This window comes from Rhipicephalus microplus, chromosome 2 (assembly GCF_043290135.1).
Source record: "Rhipicephalus microplus isolate Deutch F79 chromosome 2, USDA_Rmic, whole genome shotgun sequence".
NCBI classification, from domain to species: Eukaryota; Metazoa; Arthropoda; class Arachnida; order Ixodida; family Ixodidae; genus Rhipicephalus; species Rhipicephalus microplus.
In genome coordinates this window covers 206,555,441-206,576,100 of record NC_134701.1, presented here as the reverse complement: position 1 = coordinate 206,576,100, position 20,660 = coordinate 206,555,441, and positions in this window count along the sequence as shown.

Sequence of the window (20,660 nt, the reverse complement as noted above, 5' to 3'; positions counted from 1 at the left end):
GGGGGCAAACACTAAGCGGATTTTCCGGCGGTAAAAGCGCGCGTTCGGACACATTGCTTTCAGTCAGCTTTTGCACGATAGCTCTGGGCCTTTCGCTCTGGAAGCTCTCTTGGTCTACGTCGCTGTTAATTTGTGTAAAAATCAGCATGGTTTAGATGTCTTCGTTTTTGAACACGTGCTACACATGGATGTGTCATCCTTTATTTATTTTATTGAATACCCTCAGGGCCCGTAGGGCATTAGAGAGGGGGTGGGTACAACATTTTATAACACACAAGAAAAAAGACATAGAAAAGAAACACGTGTCAGATGCGCAAATCACGAAGGCAACATAAATCAACTAAAAATGTATAAGTAAGATTTTAAGCACATACAAGACAAAGATAGATAATGGAAACTGCGTATAGTTACAAACATTGCTGAGAAATTGCAGTCTTGAATAACAAAGGGTCTGTTATTGTTACAACGGAAGAGGGAAGGTGGTTCCAATCGGCGGCTGTTTTCGGTAAGAAGGCTGCTGAAAAGAATTTGGTGCGGCAAAACGGAATGGCAACCTTATGCTGGTGATCAATGCGCGATGAGTGGTATGACGGTTGTGAAATGAGGTCTCGCTTCATTGATGGATTGTGAAAAAATATCTTATGAAAACAATGCAGTCGCATCAGTTTCCTCCGGACAGTTAAATTGGGCAGGTCAAGGTTAGATTTCATTTTTCATATGCAAGCAGTACGGGAATAATTAGAACAAATGAACCGAGCTGAGCGGTTCTGAACAGATTCGAACGCGTTGATTAAATTTTGCTGCACGGGATCCCATATAGCGGACGCGTACTCAAGCTTTGGGCGAATTAGTGATCGGTATAGTAGAATTTTGAGGGACAGCGGAGCACGAGAAAAGTTGCGGCGTATGTATCCTAGCGTTCGGTTAGCGTTATTACAGATGTAGGTAACATGCGTGTGCCAAGATAGATTGTTGGTAATGTAAACGCCGAGGTACTTATATAAAGAGACATGCTGGAGGGGAACTGCGTTAATTCTGTAGGTACAGGGGGGAGAAATAGATCGCCGGGTTATTGACATGCATTTAGATTTGTTAGAGTTGAGAGTCGTAAGCCATTTATTGCACCAGGTTGAGACAGTGTCAAGGTCTGACTGTAGAAATTGGTTATCTGATTCATTGTTTATTTCGCGGTAAATTACACAATCGTCTGCAAATAGCCTTATAGTGGAGTTAATGCTGTCGGGTAGATCATTAATATATATAAGAAAAAGTAAAGGGCCTAATACGGAACCTTGGGGTACGGCGGATGTTACTTTAGAAAGAGGTGAGTTATAGTCATTAGTTGTTACAAACTGAGTGCGATTAGTCAGAAAGCATTCAATCCATTTAAGAATGTTCGGGTCAATGTTTAAGGCACTAATTTTCGGGAGGAGTAATTGGTGAGGTACTTTATCGAAAGCTTTTTGAAAGGCAAGAAAAATGCAATGCACAAGTGAGCCGTGATCTAAAGCCGATGCTATGTCATTAGTAAAATAAAGAAGTTGGGTTTCACATGAGTAACTTTTTCGGAATCCGTGCTGGTAGGGAGTAAAAAAAGAGTTTGATTCTAGGAATGAGACAAGGTTGGAGTAAATTATATGTTCTAACATTTTACAAGGAACACTGGTTAGGGAAATTGGTCTGTAATTGAGAGGAGACTGTGTGTTACCAGACTTGTGCAGAGGGACCACCTTCCCCACTTTCCAGTCAAGCGGCAAAGTGGAGGTCTGAATAGATTGCGAAAAGATTAGGGACAAGTAAATTGATGAATACAATGCAGTGTTTTTTAAAAACTTTGAGTTGATTTCATCTACGCCACAAGAAGGGGATAACTTAAGCTTGTGAATTAAATTTTGCACTCCAATGGCATCAACGGTAACAGGATACATGGGTAAAAAATCGCGACTAGGCATTTGTGGCAACGCAGAAGCAGAACAACTTGAAAAAGAAGTAACAAAAAAATCATTTAATGCAATGCAACACTCTTTACAGCGAACTGGCTGCCCATCCGAGTTCGTAAGCGAACCTAGGTTTAACAGTTTTCCAAAACTTAGAAGGGTTGGTTACAAGAATTGAGGGAAGGGTATTATTAAGAAAAACGCGCTTGGCTTCCTTGATAGCTGCTCTGTATTCGGAAAGGACAGATTTGTACACGTGCCAACGGGCGAACGAATTTGTCTGCTTCGCCTGACGGAACAACCGTTTCTTTTTATTCCGCAATTTTTTTATGTCAGTTGAGAACCAAGGGGGGCGTTGGCGACCCTTGATAACGTATGTGGGAATGTATCGCGTGATTAAAGATTCAACTTTCATTTTGAACAAGTTCCAGTTTTGTTGAACACTGCGATCAAAGAAGCCATTAGCAAAGCTCTTAATATTCGATTCGAGTTCACTGTTGATTGAGTCATAATCGCCGCGTGAGTACTCTCTTATTGTTTTCCGATTGTTTGACCGACGCCTTAAAGAACCTGTTAGATTGAAGTGCACGAAACAATGGTCACTTATGCCTGGGATATATGAAATAGAATGGACAAGGTCTGGTACAGTGGTGAGAATCAGATCAAGAACATTTGATGAAGTGGGGCCCATTCTTGTTGGCTGCGTTACGAGTTGGGTAATGTTAATGTCTTCGCACAGTTACACGAAATGTAAACTGTCGGCTGAAAGTGAGCTTAATGAACAAGAAGGAAGTGACCAGTTTATTTTCGGGTAGTTAAAATCGCCTAGAAGAAAAACAGGTGTATGCGGGTGCCTTTTGACAATATCATTCAAAGCATCATGCAGTTGCTCGCAAAACACTGGCATCGCACTCGGAGGGCGGTAACAGCCACAAATTATGACATTTTGATAGTTGACATGGAGGAAAACACAGACAAATTCTAAAGGTGATGCTATTACTACTTGGCTAGAAACTATATAATCAGCTACGGCTATACGTACACCACCTCCTGGCGATTCTTCTCTATCACATCTGTAAATGGTATAATTATTTTCACAATCGAACAGCTCTACACTTGCAATGTTAGGGGTAAGCCAGGTTTCCGTTAACACTACAACATCGGCGGCGCAGTCATCAAAAATTGAAGATAATGCATCCCGTTTGTTAAGAACACTTCGTACGTTAGAATATAAAACTGAGTAGTTACGATAAGTGGCCGAGGGGTGAACTTTGTTAGGATAAGAGCGTATCTTCGTCGGCATGCGTAGCGGAGGACGAAGCTTCTGATGAGTTCTGCGCATGTGTATGCGGCTCATAAACGCTGTCGGTCACCGGAGAGTACACAAAGCACTTTTTGTTGATGTAAAGCTTATTGTACTTGACGGTATACTTCTCGCCACTCGCCTTGCTGAATTCAAAAAGCTTCTTGCGCACGCTTCTTGTTGCGCGGCAGAAATCCTCGCTGATTGACACATGAGACTCGCGAAAACTACTTCTAGACTGCAGTATGCTTTCTCGGAACTTGAAAGAAGCAAATTTTACGATCACTGGTCGAGATTTGCCAACTACGAATCTGCCTAGCCTGTGCGCGCGGGATATGCGGTCGTCGCTACTTCCCAAGTTTAGCTTCAGAGCTTCATTGAGAATTTGGCAAACTTTTTCTTCTGATTGCGCCCACATTTCTGAATCGCAATCTTCTATTCCATAAAAAATCAAGTTTTCTCGGCGAGAGCGATCTTCAAATTTGTCAAGGCGCTTGTTAACCGAAAGTACCTCTGGTACCCGTTGACGATTCGGCTCGCTGTCTGAGACCCGGACACATTCCTCAACTGCGCATAATCGGTTGTCTAATTCTGCCACTTTTTGTTCAAGAGACACTTGCGCCTCTCTAACTTCGTTAATGGATTCCATAAGTTCTTCGTGTTTTGCGTCTATCTTAGAGTGCAGCCCCTAAATCAACGAGATTAACTCGTTGTATTGCTTCCCCGTATCTTCTTTTGGCGGGCCCGGGTTTTCCTCAACATCACCGGACATAGCCAGAAGCCTAACGACATGAACGCACTCGCAAATGGACATAAGCAAAAACTTGTGGGCATGGAAGCATCAGCAAACAAACGTTGTTTGTTTTTTTAGCATAGAGGGAAACCGGTGAACTAACCTGCACAATATAACAGAAGGGTGTCAGATGCGTGTACATCTTCGCTGAAGTTCCATGCCCACTAAAGGGGCGGCCGAAGATCCAGCTTCTTATATAGCTGCCAGTTGATGCATCCGTCGATGCTGATAACTGTGGGGGGTCGAGCACCGGCAGGCATTCCCGAACGCGCAATCCGGAAGGCTGGCAAGCGGGAAAGTCAGGTGATCGCAGGGTTTGGTTGAAGCGCGTGTCCAGGAACGCTACCGGGTGCGCAAACGCGGCTCCGGGCAAAGGACTGGTACATGAGGCAATGACGGTCGAGATCTGCACGATATAACACAAGGGTGTCAGATGCGTGTACATCTTCGCTGAAGTTCCATGCCCACTCAAGGGGCGGCCGAAGATCCAGCTCCTTATATAGCTACCAGTTGATGCATCCGTCGATGCTGATAACTGTGGGAGGTCGAGCACCGGCAGGCATTCCCGAACGCGCAATCCGGAAGGCTGGCAAGCGGGAAAGTCAGGTGATCGCAGGGTTTGGTTGAAGCGCGTGTCCAGGAACGCTACCGGGTGCGCAGACGCGGCTCCGGGCAAAGGACTGGTACATGAGGCAATGACGGTCGAGATCTGCACAATATAACAGAAGGGTGTCAGATGCGTGTACATCATCGCTGAAGTTCCATGCCCACTAAAGGGGCGGCCGAAAATCCAGCTCCTTATATAGCTGCCAGTTGATGCATCCGTCGATGCTGATAACTGTGGGGGGTCGAGCACCGGCAGGCATTCCCGAACGCGCAATCCGGAAGGCTGGCAAGCGGGAAAGTCGGGTGATCGCAGGGTTTGGTTGAAGCGCGTGTCTAGGAACGCTACCGGGTGCGCAGACGCAGCTCCGGGCAAAGGGCTGGTACATGAGGCAATGACGGTCGAGATCTGCACAATATAACAGAAGGGTGTCAGATGCGTGTACATCTTCGCTGAAGTTCCATGCCCACTCAAGGGGCGGCCGAAGATCCAGCTCCTTATATAGCTACCAGTTGATGCATCCGTCGATGCTGATAACTGTGGGAGGTCGAGCACCGGCAGGCATTCCCGAACGCGCAATCCGGAAGGCTCGCAAGCGGGAAAGTCAGGTGATCGCAGGGTTTGGTTGAAGCGCGTGTCCAGGAACGCTACCGGGTGCGCAGACGCGGCTCCGGGCAAAGGACTGGTACATGAGGCAATGACGGTCGAGATCTGCACAATATAACAGAAGGGTGTCATATGCGTGTACATCATCGCTGAAGTTCCATGCCCACTAAAGGGGCGGCCGAAGATCCAGCTCCTTATATAGCTGCCAGTTGATGCATCCGTCGATGCTGATAACTGTGGGAGGTCGAGCACCGGCAGGCATTCCCGAACGCGCAATCCGGAAGGCTCGCAAGCGGGAAAGTCAGGTGATCGCAGGGTTTGGTTGAAGCGCGTGTCCAGGAACGCTACCGGGTGCGCAGACGCGGCTCCGGGCAAAGGACTGGTACATGAGGCAATGACGGTCGAGATCTGCACAATATAACAGAAGGGTGTCAGATGCGTGTACATCTTCGCTGAAGTTCCATGCCCAATCTGCGCTTCTGTGTCACGCGTTGTAGCAATAAGGAGTTCTACCAGCTTACAGCGATTGTACTGGCTTCCCTTGCGTAGTATCTTAGGTCCCTCGATTTTTTCCCCTCTTAGGTACCGACAAACATTGAAGTGCCACTGACGAATCCCATTGGCTAATGGTCGTTTTCAGCAGCCATGCTCTTCCTGGTGCTTTTCTAGCACCTGTAGTCAAATTAAAACAGCGGGGGAATGACAGGAGGAGAAAGGCGCGACGGGTTACCATATTGTCCGTGGAAAGATGCTCGGCTAATGTACTTAGACGTACGTGGCATTGTGAATTTTCCTAGTTAAGAAAAGTAAATGGCAGCAGATGCTAGCTGCGCGTAACAAAGGGCTCGTAGAGGAGGCTGTTGTTTGTACTTAACAAGAAAAAATTTAGGGATTTCAGTATGATCTACTGCCGGTAAAGGTGAACTGCGCAGTGCAGCGAAGCAATGTGGCCAAGTAGTTACGGCTCGAGATGGGGAGCTCATTGGTTTATATTAGAAAGGCCACAAACGTGGTGCGAAGTCGCTTCCTACGTGTTTACAGTTTGTGGGGGGAGGGGTGCAGTACCCGCACACTCAAAATGTTCGCCTACCTCACTCGTTCTCCCCAAGAGCAAACAGTCGAAACACACACATCAGTTTGCTCTTAAGAAGAGATAGGATTTGAAAAAAGAAAGTTGCGTTAATCTGTAGCTTAAGGCAACAAACGTTTTGCTGTATATATAGGATTTCATGGTCATTTAAAATATCACAGAAATTTTATATAAAGCTGCACTGTTTTATACCATGGCAATGTGTAAAGTATTAATTTTGGAGAAACATTTTAAGCCAATAACGTTTTACAGTTCTGAGCCATAAATAGCTTATACTGCGCTAAATTAACTGTAGAATGCAAGCAATTATTGAGAATGTGCATTAGGACATTTTTATACACAAGAAACGTTATAGTGAGAGAATTCTTAGAATTGTTAGCCCAACCTTTAGGTTCATAATAATTATACTGGTGATATCAAGTTTTCAAGGAAATACTTGCACCCTTCACATGTTAAGAAATATATGGGCGAAACTTTATTCTTCTCGCATTATCAAAAGCACCAAAAACATGATGTTCAAACACAAGAAGTTGTCCGAAAATGAATCTTGAGAAAAAATGCATTTAAAAGTATGAGTGAAAGCTCATCTATGCGGAAAAGATAAGTTTCTTTTTTAAGATAATCTTTCCCATCAAAAGCTAAAGAATGGTGGTTATATTGAGAATGTGGGTTTGCTGAGTTCCTCATGTGAAATGCAAAGGCAAGCAGCCAGATGACAACTTCCACGGAACTCTAGACAATTATCTTATTGTATTTTAGTAGCCGCCTTGAGCTCTTTAGAAGCGATTAAGACTACTTCAAGTTTATTTACAATCTTCAGTTTTTTGTCGTGAAAGTAGAAGAACTATACTTGCGAAAGCAAATAACAACGAAACATGTGTCATTCTAGAAAAAAAAGTGCGTTTTTCAACTCGCATTTCCCCCTAAGTTATCTTGCTCGTAGACAAACTTATAAGCAGGATTTCTTACGTTATTTCACAGATTGCACAGGAGAGGGTGATGTGCCGCTACATGTCCACGTTCGACCGGCTGGTATTTTGCCAGAACTTTGGGCTTGAATCGATACCGAACCACCTTAATCGCTTCATCGAATGTTGCCCTGGTATGTTTCCTTAATATATTTTTGTAGAAACATTACAGATATCATTCTTTATTGCTTTATTTGCTCGACTTCGCGTTGAGCGAAAAAAATCCTTATAAACTGGGATAATCTGGAGGCTAATAATGATTCTTTTCAAAAGCTACTATTACCACACTACGAAAATTTTGTGCCTTGAAGCATGCACAGTGTACTTTGGTGACATAATCTAGTGCACTGTCACGAGACATAGCACGTAATGCTAAGTTATACATTCACGCACGCAGTGTCTCTTCTTTAAATACGAAGACCGCGACGTTTAGTAACTACTGAAAGGCCTTCACTGCTATTTCTAATGTCGATGTGGTGATAAATTCTTTCGCCCGCTTTGTGGACACCTACTTGAGACCGTAAAGGGGCGTTGAATGCATTCCTGAATTACACATCTGCACATGCGCCGCTTTATTTGTCCCTGTTCCACTGCGAACATCGACAACTATTAATTTTAATAGCGTGTCTTCAGAACTTGCTGACATTGTAGGTACATGCGTTTTGATTAATGCGGCCATTTGTGGGCTCCTGACGCTACTGAGGACCGTCTGCCCGAGTCACCGATTGACAGCAAACAGATGCTTCAACTTGTAATATTTGCAATGGTATATTTTTTTTCATGGGGCAACCAGCTAGGGTGTGCTGAATGGGAGCGTTTTTAGCGCTATGTGGCAGCTGCGAGGTGCCTAATGGCTGACGCACGTTGGCGCAGAGAAATGCCGCGACTGCGCCCTGGCCAAGGGTTGCCTGACGTGGGAGAAGATGAGCGGCGGCCGCGACGTGCTGCTCATGCTGCTCGTGGGCATCGCGCTGCTCGCCTTCGTCACGGCGCTCGACTCCGGCCTGGGATACGTGGCTCGCACCCGGCGTCGGTCGCGCGTGGCGCCCCCTGCCGAGCACCTCGGCGTCATCGAGGAACGGACGCGCGTGCGCAAGCTCATTGCCGATGGCCGCGTCGAGCAGGCAAGTGCGCCAGCGAAATCTCGTGATAGGTGTATACATTCAAACTACTCCTGGGTACGTGGAAGATAGATATGTGAGGTTTAACGTCCCAAAACCACCATATGATTATGAGAGACGCCGTAGTCGAGGACTCAGGGAATTTGGACGATCTGGGTTTCTTTAACGTGCATCCAAATCTGAGCACGAGCCTACAACATTTCCGCCTCCATCGGAAATGCAGCCGCCGCAGCCGGGATTCGATCCTGCGACCTGTGTGTCAGCAGCCGAATACCTTAGCCACAAGACCACCGCCGGCGGGCCGTGAAAGAAAGACAGGGAAGTTTTATTGTTTATGTAACTTGCACACGAGCAAACAAAACTGTTTAAAGCAAATCGCAAACGCACTCCACTATGCTACAGCCATTAGCTGTCTTGGTTATGTGTTTAGAAGAAACGTTCGATGATCGAGAATGCGATGTACACTACTGTAACGGGAGAGCAATAAGCTGTCCCAGTTTCTATGAATTGGGACACGAATCCACCAGTCGGTATGCCGTTGTTTAGAAAAAGTCGTTAAAGACTTAGAGTATTAGCTACTCTACTATGAGAGAGCATAAAGCCATCCCGTGGGCCTCACACTTGAAGAGGCCTACTTCACAAAAATTATGGCGTTCACAAGTTCCCGACATCGTTCGAACAAAGGCGTTACAAAGGGGGAAAAGACAGCAAATGTTGTGTACGAAAAAATTTTAAATGATTTCGAGTACTTTAAAGCGATCATAGAACTTTTGCGAACTGTACACTCAGTTTAACAAATTTTAAGCTAGGGTGTCATCCTAGCTTGTATATGTATTCTAGCTGTCTCTTCTAGCGATGGTAGGCAAATTCTTCGTTGGATTAGCTGCTTTGATTGCTTGAACAGACTCACTTTACAAGAGTGAGTATTTAGTGTACATTAGCAACTATGGAAACTTCGTGCACAATCTTTGGTATAAATTACGAGATTTCCGAAACTTAAGACAAAAAAAATGCACAGTGCCTCGCAGAATAGATTACCTTCGAGTTTCGGGTAACGCTCTTTTAATCAGCTTTTTTCTCCTGATACCCGCCACACTGGTCATGGTGCTCACCCGCAGGTCATGGCGTCGAATCCAAGCTACAATGGTTGCATTTTCGATAAAGGCAAAAATGCTTGAGGCGCGTGTACTTTTACTTAGGATCTCGTTAAAGAAATTGCTGGAGCCATTTACTACGGGGTCTGATAATGATATGGTCGTTTTGAGACGTTAAACCGCAATATTATTTATTCTTTTTTCGCTGGTGGTGCTTTTTCTTTAAACTGCAACCAATTTTGTACATTCAAAATTGTGTATCTGTGTAGCCCTGATTCTTACGTGTACTCGAAGTGCAGTCGAGCGTTGCGGGTGGCGGAGAGGGTTAAGCGGGAGATAATCGTGTCGCGAGCGGGCAGAGCCGCTCGCAGCTGCTGTGGTTGAGGGAAAGAAACGTCAATTCACAGCGGCGACTTGACCTACTTAGTACCGCTCCAACACCTTCAGTGCGAATCGAGCATGCGCAGTGAGGGTGTATGGAGGGACAGCGTTACACAGGGTAGTCAAAGAGCTGCTTCGCATCTGAAAACGGACCTTGCCAGGCCACGCTTTCAGAAGGACTGACGACGTACGGTTCGTTAAAACACCGGAATGAATAAGGTGAGGGGAAGTGAGGCTGCATCAGAAGATTACTAGTGCGGTATATTGAAACGGATTGCTTTCTCTGCTTGTGCTACGGTGCAGGCAGCGCTTCTGGTGAGCAACCTGAGCAAGAGCTACGGCACCATGGAGGCGGTGCACGGCCTGTCGTTCGCTCTCCGAAGGCACGAGTGCTTCGGCTTACTGGGCATGAACGGCGCGGGAAAGACCACTACGTTTCGCATGCTCACTGGCGATCTGACGCCCACCGCTGGAAACGCGTTCATCGGCGACGCCGACCTGGTGACCAAGAGAAACAAGGCAAGCTGCTTGACGCGTGTTGTGCGACCGAGCCAACCACGTTGCGGCTCCTGTTGGCAGTTAATTGTGAAATTTCAGCGCGCAAAAAAGACAGGGGCACAGTAAAGGGAACAAAATTGTTTACCACTTCACTTCTTTGGTGTATTTTGTGCACGTTGACTGTTGCCAGCTCATCCAAGTTTTCACTTCTACTACAATCCTGTTTACAGCTTGATCGGCTATTTCGGAGGTGTGGCTGTTTAACGGCTATCCTACTTCCTTTCGAGCCTTTTCTAAGCTCGGTGTTTCTTTCTTAATGACCTCTACAGCGCGTAACATGACCACGCATGCGTGAAACGGTTTCCTATATATGCCTGAAAGTGGCTGCTAAGGTTAATCTGCAGTCAGAAGCTGCAAAGTGGTACATTTCAAAAGGGTTTTATGTCGACGAGCAAGCAAAAGCAATGCTTATGCCATCCTACTGTTTAACGTTTGCACTGCTTCATCAAATGTGATAAATTAGGATATCTAGGCCTGCCTTGTAGCTTCAAAACATGTCGCCCTTCCTCCCGCAATGCTCATGGCGATTACTAAATTTATGCAGGGCGCTTGAAATGGGTGGAGCTTCCCTTCCTGAAGTCAGTGTGTTTGTCTAGTAATTATGCCGCACCCACAACGCCGAATCCCAGGGCCCCTTCTTTCATTCATTTCCGCAGTACCAGGCACGCATTGGCTACTGCCCGCAGGCGGACGTGGCCCTTGATCTGCTGACAGGCCGCGAGATGCTGGCGCTGTTTGCCAGGCTACGCGGAATTCGCGAGCAGAGCGTGCCGGACGTCATTCACCAGACGCTGGAGTTCGTCGACATGGCCGAGTTCGCGGACTTCACCGTCGGCACGTACAGGTGCGAGGCGCGCGTGTATACTCGTGTGGCTTGCCTCGTGTGAATGCTCCAAGCGCAGCATTAAACTTCTTAGGCGTTTTGTTAAGATATGCAGACTACGATCCTCGAGCATCGAGCTGGATGCTCCAACTCGATTAAGACGTGAGCATTGAGAGGAGCAAACCCTGGGAGCTGTTATAAGCTGTGAAAACGTTACAATGCGCTTTCTGGTATTATCTTTTAGCTGAAGTATCGTGAAAAATTTATACTGTATTCTCATACTCTGCTGCCATGGTTCATATATACTGTCTAAGTGGCGTATATGCTTCCGCGCTTTCTCCAGGTCTTAAAGGGACACTAAAGTCAAATAAAAATTTACGTGAGAGTGAATTCTCAAAGTATGACAACACCTAAAACGGCAATATTAACAGCAGTGCCCTCTACATACTTACCGAGAAATTAAGGTAAATGTACATGAACACAAGCGCTGCAGTAGGAAATTTTCAAAATGATTCCGATGACATCAGACGGACCGCCTACAATCACTATTAATCGATCTAGCTGCACAAAATAAAGAACTTGCCATGCATCAAGAGACGCAATTAAATGCTGCTTGTTCATTTCGGTTTTATTCATGGAAAAAAGAACCACCGGACGTTTCTATGGGGAACGGCACGAGTATAGTTCAAAAATTCAATTTTCTCGTGGTTACACGGGATAGATGGTGCCCTAAAGCTGGGCGCAGTTGAAACAAAAGCGTCTGCGATCTCGGAGCCAATGGAGGGAAATTGATCAATGGCCATTTTTGCTGCTGTGGCTCCCACTGTTTTCGGTATGCTGATTCTAGCGCAGTAAAGCCAGGACCTTGTGCACGGCAACAGTGATGTGAGACGGACCGGTCGGTCCGCTTCTTGAGGCGGGTAATTTGAAGCGTGCTAACCCGATGTGGACAACTCAAACGTGATTTTATTTCAAAATATGCCCTTCCTTGGCACAAAAGTGCGAGGTTTCTGGACCACCACTTCAACAATCAACGTCGACCTAATAGTTGACTTTAGTGTCCCTTTAAGCGAAGAGCAGCTCGATATTTTTGTTCTTTAAACGATCGTGGTAGTTGTTGGTTAGAAGACGAGTGAAAATCCCTGTGCACGGAAACACAGACTTTCAAACAACACATGAAAAATTTGCCCTAGTTTATTATGTGGATGTAAAATATGTGAAGTGGGGAAGGAGACGTCCGCTGTAGTGCGACGCATACGTGCCCGGAATATAGGATTACTCTTACGAGACAGCTACAGAGATGTGGAGCCGGAAATGCGCATTCATGATGCAGCTAGGAAAGTGTCGGCGAGGAGCCAACGTTCTCAAGAGAAAGCTGTATTTGTCAAAGCAGATATGACCCTCTTTAGCATAACGACGACAAATCTTAGTCGGACTCCGAACTGAGGCTTCCTTCGTTATATAGGCCTGGTGTTTTTACTCTTACATGCCCATGCTATACATGAACTACAAGATAGGATGATTTCGTGGATTGTTTCTTTCTGTAAAAGCGCTTCTGTTGGCCGGCGGGAGCACGAGGTTTTATTCGGAAGTTCATCGTGCGTTTCTTGTACAGTGCTCGGCGATGGAAACGCAATACTCGGAGCACAAGGCTGCTGGTGGTGAGGGCAAAGCCGTTTGCGACTCTTGACTGTATCCAGTAGAAATTCGTTCCGTCTGTGGTCCTCAGTGACACCGGCCGAGCGTTTCGATCTTCCCTAGCGCATGTCTACCAGCTCCAGCCGCTTCGCGCTGCGTAGAACGTGTTTTTTGGAGTCTTGTCAAGGAGCACTCCACCGTCGCCCTCAAGAGCCACAGACTGAACGGCCTCAGATGATGTCACCATGCATCACAAAAGCTCTCACCCCAACCGCCAGCGGCCATTCGCTCTCGCGAGTTTCAATCGCCCACAAATGTACAGGATTGCGCGAACACGCTTGATGCTTACGACAGACACTCATTGGGGCCTGGCGCGTGCATGCAGTGGAGGAACTCGGCGTAAGCTCTCGCTAGCCGTCGCATTCGTGGGCAACCCGAACGTGGTGCTGCTCGACGAGCCGACGGCTGCCGTGGACCCTCCGGCGAGAAGGCGCATCTGGAGCATACTGATCGCCGCCAAGCAGCACCTCGAGCTCGCTATCCTCCTGTCATCACATTGGTATGGAGTCGCATTGAAATCTTCCATATTCTGGCTGTGTTATCTATAATTCAAAACATTGCTGACTTTTGGAAATGTAATGAAGCGTATGTGACTAGACTCAACAAAATCTGTAGTGATCAGGAAAGTGTGTTTAGTTTGAGAGGAGTTACGTTTATTGAGAGATAAACAGGGGTACAAAATTCAAGTAAAAAGCCAATCATAATGGAGGATGCTGTTTCACTGAAGCAGCAATTTTGTTTGAGTTTCGTTCAATGAGACTACCTGCGAATGAGACAAGATTGGACGAAGCGAGGCTATACGCAACACACAGGGTCTTAGGTTGCACCGACAATTGTGCACGTGCTACAATAGAAAAGATTACCATTATTTTGCAGTATCTTAACGAATGACGACGTTTCAGATTGATCATTTATTATAGTGCTAATTTTTCAAAGAATACCACTAGTGAAATGAATTGTATTCTTCAATAAAGTTGTCAAGATATGTTTGGAAAGCCTCCTGCTTGCGAGGTTTCCACCTCAACAGCAGCAATGTTGCCAGCCAAACTTGACATAAATTGACGCCTTGCAGGAGTTCGTTAGCTTGGGTTACTTTTTTTAGTCGTACGCGTCGTTATATTAACAAGTCGATGCTCTGGATATAGTGGCGCATGCGGCTATGATGTGCCTAGGCATGGTCACTTTTCTTTAACGTTTGGTAATGAGGCTTTTGTATAGAGTTATCGCCTTTGAGTTGTTCTTTTCGACTCCTTATGTGATAGATATGGTGTAATTTGGCTCGTCTTTTTAAGGTAAGCCATCTGCCTGGTCTTGTAGAGGTATACTGGTAACCTTTTTATCAAAGTTGTCGAGGAAGTTTATGGTGCAGTCACACACAATAAAAATCACTGTACAGCAGCGTGTGAAAATTAGTGAAATCTGATAAGCCTTCGTTTATAAGGCACATTGTAGCGTCTTTTTGCACCATATTATTTAAATGGATTGATTGCCACTGTTATGGTGTTTCTTAAAAGCAGCCAGGTGCCTTACTTTGACTTCTCGAGTCCGCAATATGCGATTCTATAAGACGTACAGCAAGGGAAAACCTAAATTTGACCTATAAAAATCGCAAGTGACATGCTTTTTATTGTACCGCTTTTCCTTTTGCCTAAATTAAACTTCAAGCTTCAAACTTCATTCTTTATTCTTAACAGTTTAAATGACTGGATGATCCAAGCTACACGTTAGGCTGATCAGCTTCACAAAAGTAGTTTGCCAGGACTGACCTTCAAGGTAGTTGCTAATTTCAAATGTTGTGGTCACTAAATTGAAAAAAATAGCATGGGGTTGCATGTTGCGCATTGTATCCTGCAATATTTACCAGAGAAAATTCTGGCGTTATTGCCTATGGGAGCTGCAAAGCATTGCGCTTCAGCCGGCATGAAATGATTCCTAGTAAACGGATTTGTCCATAAGCTTCCTTCTTTCTGATCCATTTCGCTACACGTCACCTGCAGCCTCTTTGTCGCGAGACGAAGTTCAGCAAACTTTCAGCAGTTCCGCTTCCCCGCTTTGACCTCTCAGGCTCCCCATTTCAAGTTGCCTCATGAAGTTCGTTATGACCCTTCTATAAACCGAAACAAACGCCAAAACACAACAGTAAACAAGTGCGTTGAAAGCCGTGAGCACAAACAGTAGGCGAAACCGTGCTATACACATGATTTCCATGGTGGCTGAACAATCGCTGCACCAGTGTTTCCAGTAGCAAATATTTGGGAATTTTATATTACATTAGCATGTAAACTTGGTAATCGGGACTGGTCTCCTTGCAGCATGCGCGAGTGCGAGGCCCTGTGTTCGCGCGTGGGCATTCTGTCCGACGGCCGATTCGCCTGCCTCGGCTCCACGCAGCAGCTCAAGGAGAGCATCGGACACGGAGCCACCGTGCTGGCACGCTGCGCATCGCCAGACCCTCGTGCGTGGTATCAGTGTTTCGCTTTGCGAGTGATTCTGGGGAAATTACTCTGCCTAAAAATACTCGCTCCTAATATCTTTATAATCGCACTTGAGTCAACCTTAGGGGCATTGTCCTCCCCTGTTCATATTCGACACGTTGAACATACGCGTTCATACTGCTACGGTATGAGCCGGGCTGTAGTATGTGCCGGGGAGGTAGAAGAGGAAGACGACGTTGTCTGGTGCAGCCTGAGGACTCCATCTTTACCGCGACTGCCGAACTTCATCCTCACCCTGTAAATAAATCCACCTATCCTTTAATTCAACCGTAACAAAATGTAAAACAGCGCTATGAGTCGGTAATAATGAGAAGTGCGCTGGGATACAATCATTCTGAGTTCTTGCATAAACAAGTGCGTTAATATATCTAGTGTATTGAGAAGGTCCACACTTCTTACAAAACACAATACGTTTCTGATATCGGAGCAACTTATACGATAACAAGTGGCGATCCTATATAACGCCGTTTAGTGCTCACAACTGCGAGAAAATGGTTTGTTTATTACAAGGTCTCGGCAACAAGTTCCGTGGACCGAAAGGTCAAGATTAAACTCCCGACGATGGAACTTTTTTCTTCTGATCGCGCGTATTTTTTCGTCACTACCGTGACAAAAATCTGTCGTTGAAGCAGTGGGGGACTCTGGGATAAAACACGTGTTAAAAAGGAGACTTCGTGTCGTCAGTCGAATGGCCTCAGAATTTTGCCTAACACTATTTGGAATTTACGGCGTCCTTTTGGACAAAGCAGCCTTTCTACAAGGTGCGCCAGTATTGCCGATAAGCTAGGTTTTTAGGCGTACGTGTAGGGAGGCTACGCCTCGAGGCACACATCCTATTATAACCGGTGTGCCGATACTGCGGATAAGCTAGCTATCAAGGAGTTTGTATAGTCGCTGCTATGGAGACTTCAACTGGATGTGACTGGATGTAACCAAAAGTAGTACATTAGTTTTGCTTCTCTTATTTGACCATTGTCGCAATGTTGCAACAGCTTGTAGATCTACCAATCAATTCCAACTCTGCAGATCTCAATGGCGTCGCACATCTGCCGTATTCTTCATTGATTATAGTTAGGGATGCTTTTACTCCGTCGTTACATTGCGTCCTGCGCCACACTTCTCTGAGTATTATGCTCACTGGCAAATCCAGACAATGTGTACCGAAAGGTGATACCTCTGAAAACGGCCGGTAGAGGATAGAATTTCTGATTTCATTCGACATCATCTGCAGCGTCGACAATCGTGCAACTTGAGACGCGAATAAACGGCGCAGGTCCCCTGCTCGAGGCCATGGAGTCCCGCTTCCCAGGCTGTCACCTGCGCCGGAGGCAAGCCGGAGCGCTGCTCCGCTTCCACGTTCCGGCGCGGCCGTGGCACGAGCTTTTCATCGGCATGGAAGAGCTGCGTGCCGAGGAGCTCATCCACGAGTACCTGGTCAGCGACGTCAGCCTCACCGAGGTCTTCCGGCACTTCACGAAGCACAAGCGGACGCCCGCATCTACGCTCACGATTTCGCCCGCATTCACTCCCGCACACACGCCCACGTCATCGCCGTGTCCCAGTCCGGCCCAGGTCTAGGGTGGTGCCTCGCCGACGATGCATGCCACATGTTTGCCTCGGAGTAGAGGCAGTGGCCATGTGGCGAGGCTCGCGCTTCAACGAGCGCATCATTATTGAACGGTTTATTGTTAGTTCTTAAGCTGTTTTGATCCGAGCAATATAAGCGTAAATGATTTGCGTAAAACCACGTGTTTTGTCCTCTGCAAGTGTCAAGCGAGATGCGGCGAGAAAGAGCGGCCAGCACGCGTCGGTGAATTGCTCTGCTCATTTTGTTTATTCGTACGTAGCTACTTTGTCATGTTTCGCGTATACTGCTGCACATACTGTCTTTTATAGGCTACTAGACAATGTTATTCGTTGCTTCTTTTGCTATGTTTACAGCGTACAATTGTTTACCTTCGCTTCTAACGTGGTAATGTGAATGTATTATGGCAACTCGGTTGTAACGAGGTTTATTGGCCCTGAACTTGGGAACAAACAAGCGCAACGGACCCGAAGATGAAGCGCATGTTCAAAGACGACGATGACTGTCAGCCAGAACAGGTGATGATGATTGACTGTTGTCCAGATGAGGATGTACCGCGTAATAGATGCCTACACTAATTCCCCTCACGTGGAAGCGGCCAGTCTGGCCGCTGTGGGCGGGTAGTCAAGATGAGGAGGAACGTCGTGCGAAAAGCTTCATGCGGGAAACGTGTGCAATTTCGGTGCTGCGGTAACGGTGGTGAGTTGGCACGACAAGAGTCATCACACGATAGTTGACAGGTGGTCTGCTCTAAAACTACATATGTACCGATTAATCGAGGCTGCAAGTTGTCGCACAGACCAGGTGTGTGAATTGGTGTCAATATCAGCACCTCGTCACCCGGTTGGAATGATACCGCACGATGAGAGGTGTCGTAGACGGCCTTCCTTGCTTGTTGCGTAGCTTCCGTGTTCATATGAGCGCGCTGACGGCACTGGGCCAAGCGAGAAATATATTTTTCGCAAGAAGACGGTGATTGAGGGCCATTGCTGGTAAAGATCAACCTCTTCACGCTCTTGCTTGCTTGTGGACGTGGCACTGGTCTGCAAGTGGCATTCGATATGGTTAGGTGGTTCTCGGTGCTGGTTGAGTGGCTAAGTACCGGATAGTTTTTTTTTATTTTTCGCCTAGTATTTGGTCTGCTTTTCATTATTTCATACAGGATCATTTTTGTTTTCTTGATCTAGCCTTGAGGCTGCACTGATATCGAGGAAATGTCTGGGTCAGGATCGTTCCCTGTGGACGGCCTCACTACACAATGATGACTTACCTCTTGACTTGTCTCCCGCAGTGGCGTGAGCAATATTCCTGTCGCTCTGGTACTTTTCGGGGAAAATTTCATTAAGCTGAACAACCCTAAGGTGACACAAGAACATCTCCATGCCGTGATCCCAAACTACCAGATCATAAGCGACGTACGGCAGTTTGGTAGCGGTGGCATTGTGGCATTGCTAATCTGGTCGAACACCAGATCGGCAATGTGTAAAGGATCTTCTTAAGTGTTCTTCCTTTGCTTTGATCCCGGTAAGTGCGTATATACCGCAACATCTCGCATGCACTAGAGGCATAGTGCGTGGGGTTGACGCACAATTTAGCCCTGCAGAGACGCCCAAGAAGCTGTCGGTGGCAGGTGTGGTTGCAGTTTACCGGTGCAATCAACTGATTGACAACAAACGACATCTCACAGAGTCAGTGATTGCGACTTTTGCAGGTACGTCGTGCCCTTCAGAATTTAAAGCATGGTCATTAGTATTTAGAGTATATCAGTCAGCGTCCCGCCCATTGCAATGTCAGAACTGCTGCAGGTTCGGACATAGCTCTCGTGGCTGCAAATCGGATGGTCAATGTCTTAGATGTGGAGAACGCCACTCAGATCAAGATTTTAAGGCCCAAGATGACTTGTGTTGCTTAAATTGTGTAGTGGATATCAAGCTGATTTCGCAGAGTGTCCAATGCGCCATGAAGTACAAATTCTAGAAATCCTAGACCAAAGGAGATGCTCTAGAAAGGAAGCCATTGCAGCTGTTAAGGAGAGAGCCCATGGCTATGCTGGCGTTAAAGCACGTCCTTCACGTCAGGATACTAATATCGCGCAGGCAGTTGAGGTTGCGGTAGGAAGAGCTATGGCTACAGTTATGGACCAATTGGTAGCTAGCATCTCTGAATGCATAGCACAAGTTTTCAGTAATCGAATTACTAAGATGTTGATTCCAACTGTTTTAGGTAATCCTGAGCCCAATAAAATACCGACTGCCAGTGATGCTACTGCATTATGTAATGAGGAGGTGAATAACGCGAATAACATCCAGGGCTCCTCAGAGTGCATGACAAACATTGAACAAGAGCAAGTGTTGGACCTAAATGTGTCTACTAATGTCGAGCTTGATGCTCAGGCACAGAAACGCAGCCGGTCCCCGCTGAATCATGACGTTTCATGTTCCCTTCTGTCAAATCCCAAAAATACTCTGTCTAGTAAAATACTTAGAGAAAGTATTTTGAGAAAGTTATCTCAGCAACGATTCTTACACCAAAATAGCGTCCCTGAGAGTTCTGAAGTGGAATTGTCGTTCTCTATTTGCTGCTCTTATTGATTTGAATTTCCTGTGTTAAACTAAATCCTCATTTAATCTTACTTCAAGAATCTTGAATTGCTCCTGATACTAATATTCATTTCAAGAATTACCGTTTGTTCAGACTACACCACCCTACGAGAGGTGGCGGAATAGTGACAATGATTTGGAAATAACTTTGCCGCAAAGCCAAACTGATGTTAAAGTGTCTCTCCCCGGCATACAAAATATTAGTTGTTGGCTTAACTCTCCCGACCGGGCAGGTTATATCAGTAGTAAACGCTTACTTTCCTTCAGGCGTACATAACACTCGGCATTAGATACTTTAATAACCACGTGTGGAGGGAATATTTTACTAGCAGGTGACTTCAACTCCCACCATGTTACATGGGGAGTAAAAACTGATACGTGTGGCAGCTGGTTGTGGCATTGGGCCCAAGCTAATCAATTTTCATGTCAGAATTCCGGAAGCCCGACATACGTATGCAGTCATACTTCGTCAGCGCAAAATTTAACATTTACAAGCTCCAACCTTAATGTTTCATCTTGGTCAGTCGTTGATTGCGCACCAAGCAGCGACCACTTACCGATAACTTTCGCAATAGAAATTCAGATAGCCTCATCAATCTCAATTACTCGGAGGCATATATACTTCTCAAAATTTAAGGATTCTTTCCTAACTGTCTTTTTTCTCAGATAATAGCACAATGCCAAAGGCTCTGAGCTTATATTCTTTATTGAAGAATTCCCGTGACAAATTTGAATTCGTGGTGTCGTCAGCTAATCATAATTCGAATTCTCCTTGGTGGAATGACGATTGCTCGAGGGACTATAGACACATGAAGGCGGCATAGAAAAAGCTTTTGTTTAATCAGTGCCCTCGAAATTGGAAAGACTACCAGTTCGTTGCAGGTTTCTTTAAACGTACAGTTGCCAAGTCAAAAGAAGATTACGAAAGGTGGAAGTTCGGTTATCTTTCTAAATTCAAGAATAAAGTGTTATTCAGATTCCTCGTAAAAAGATAATGATTCCGC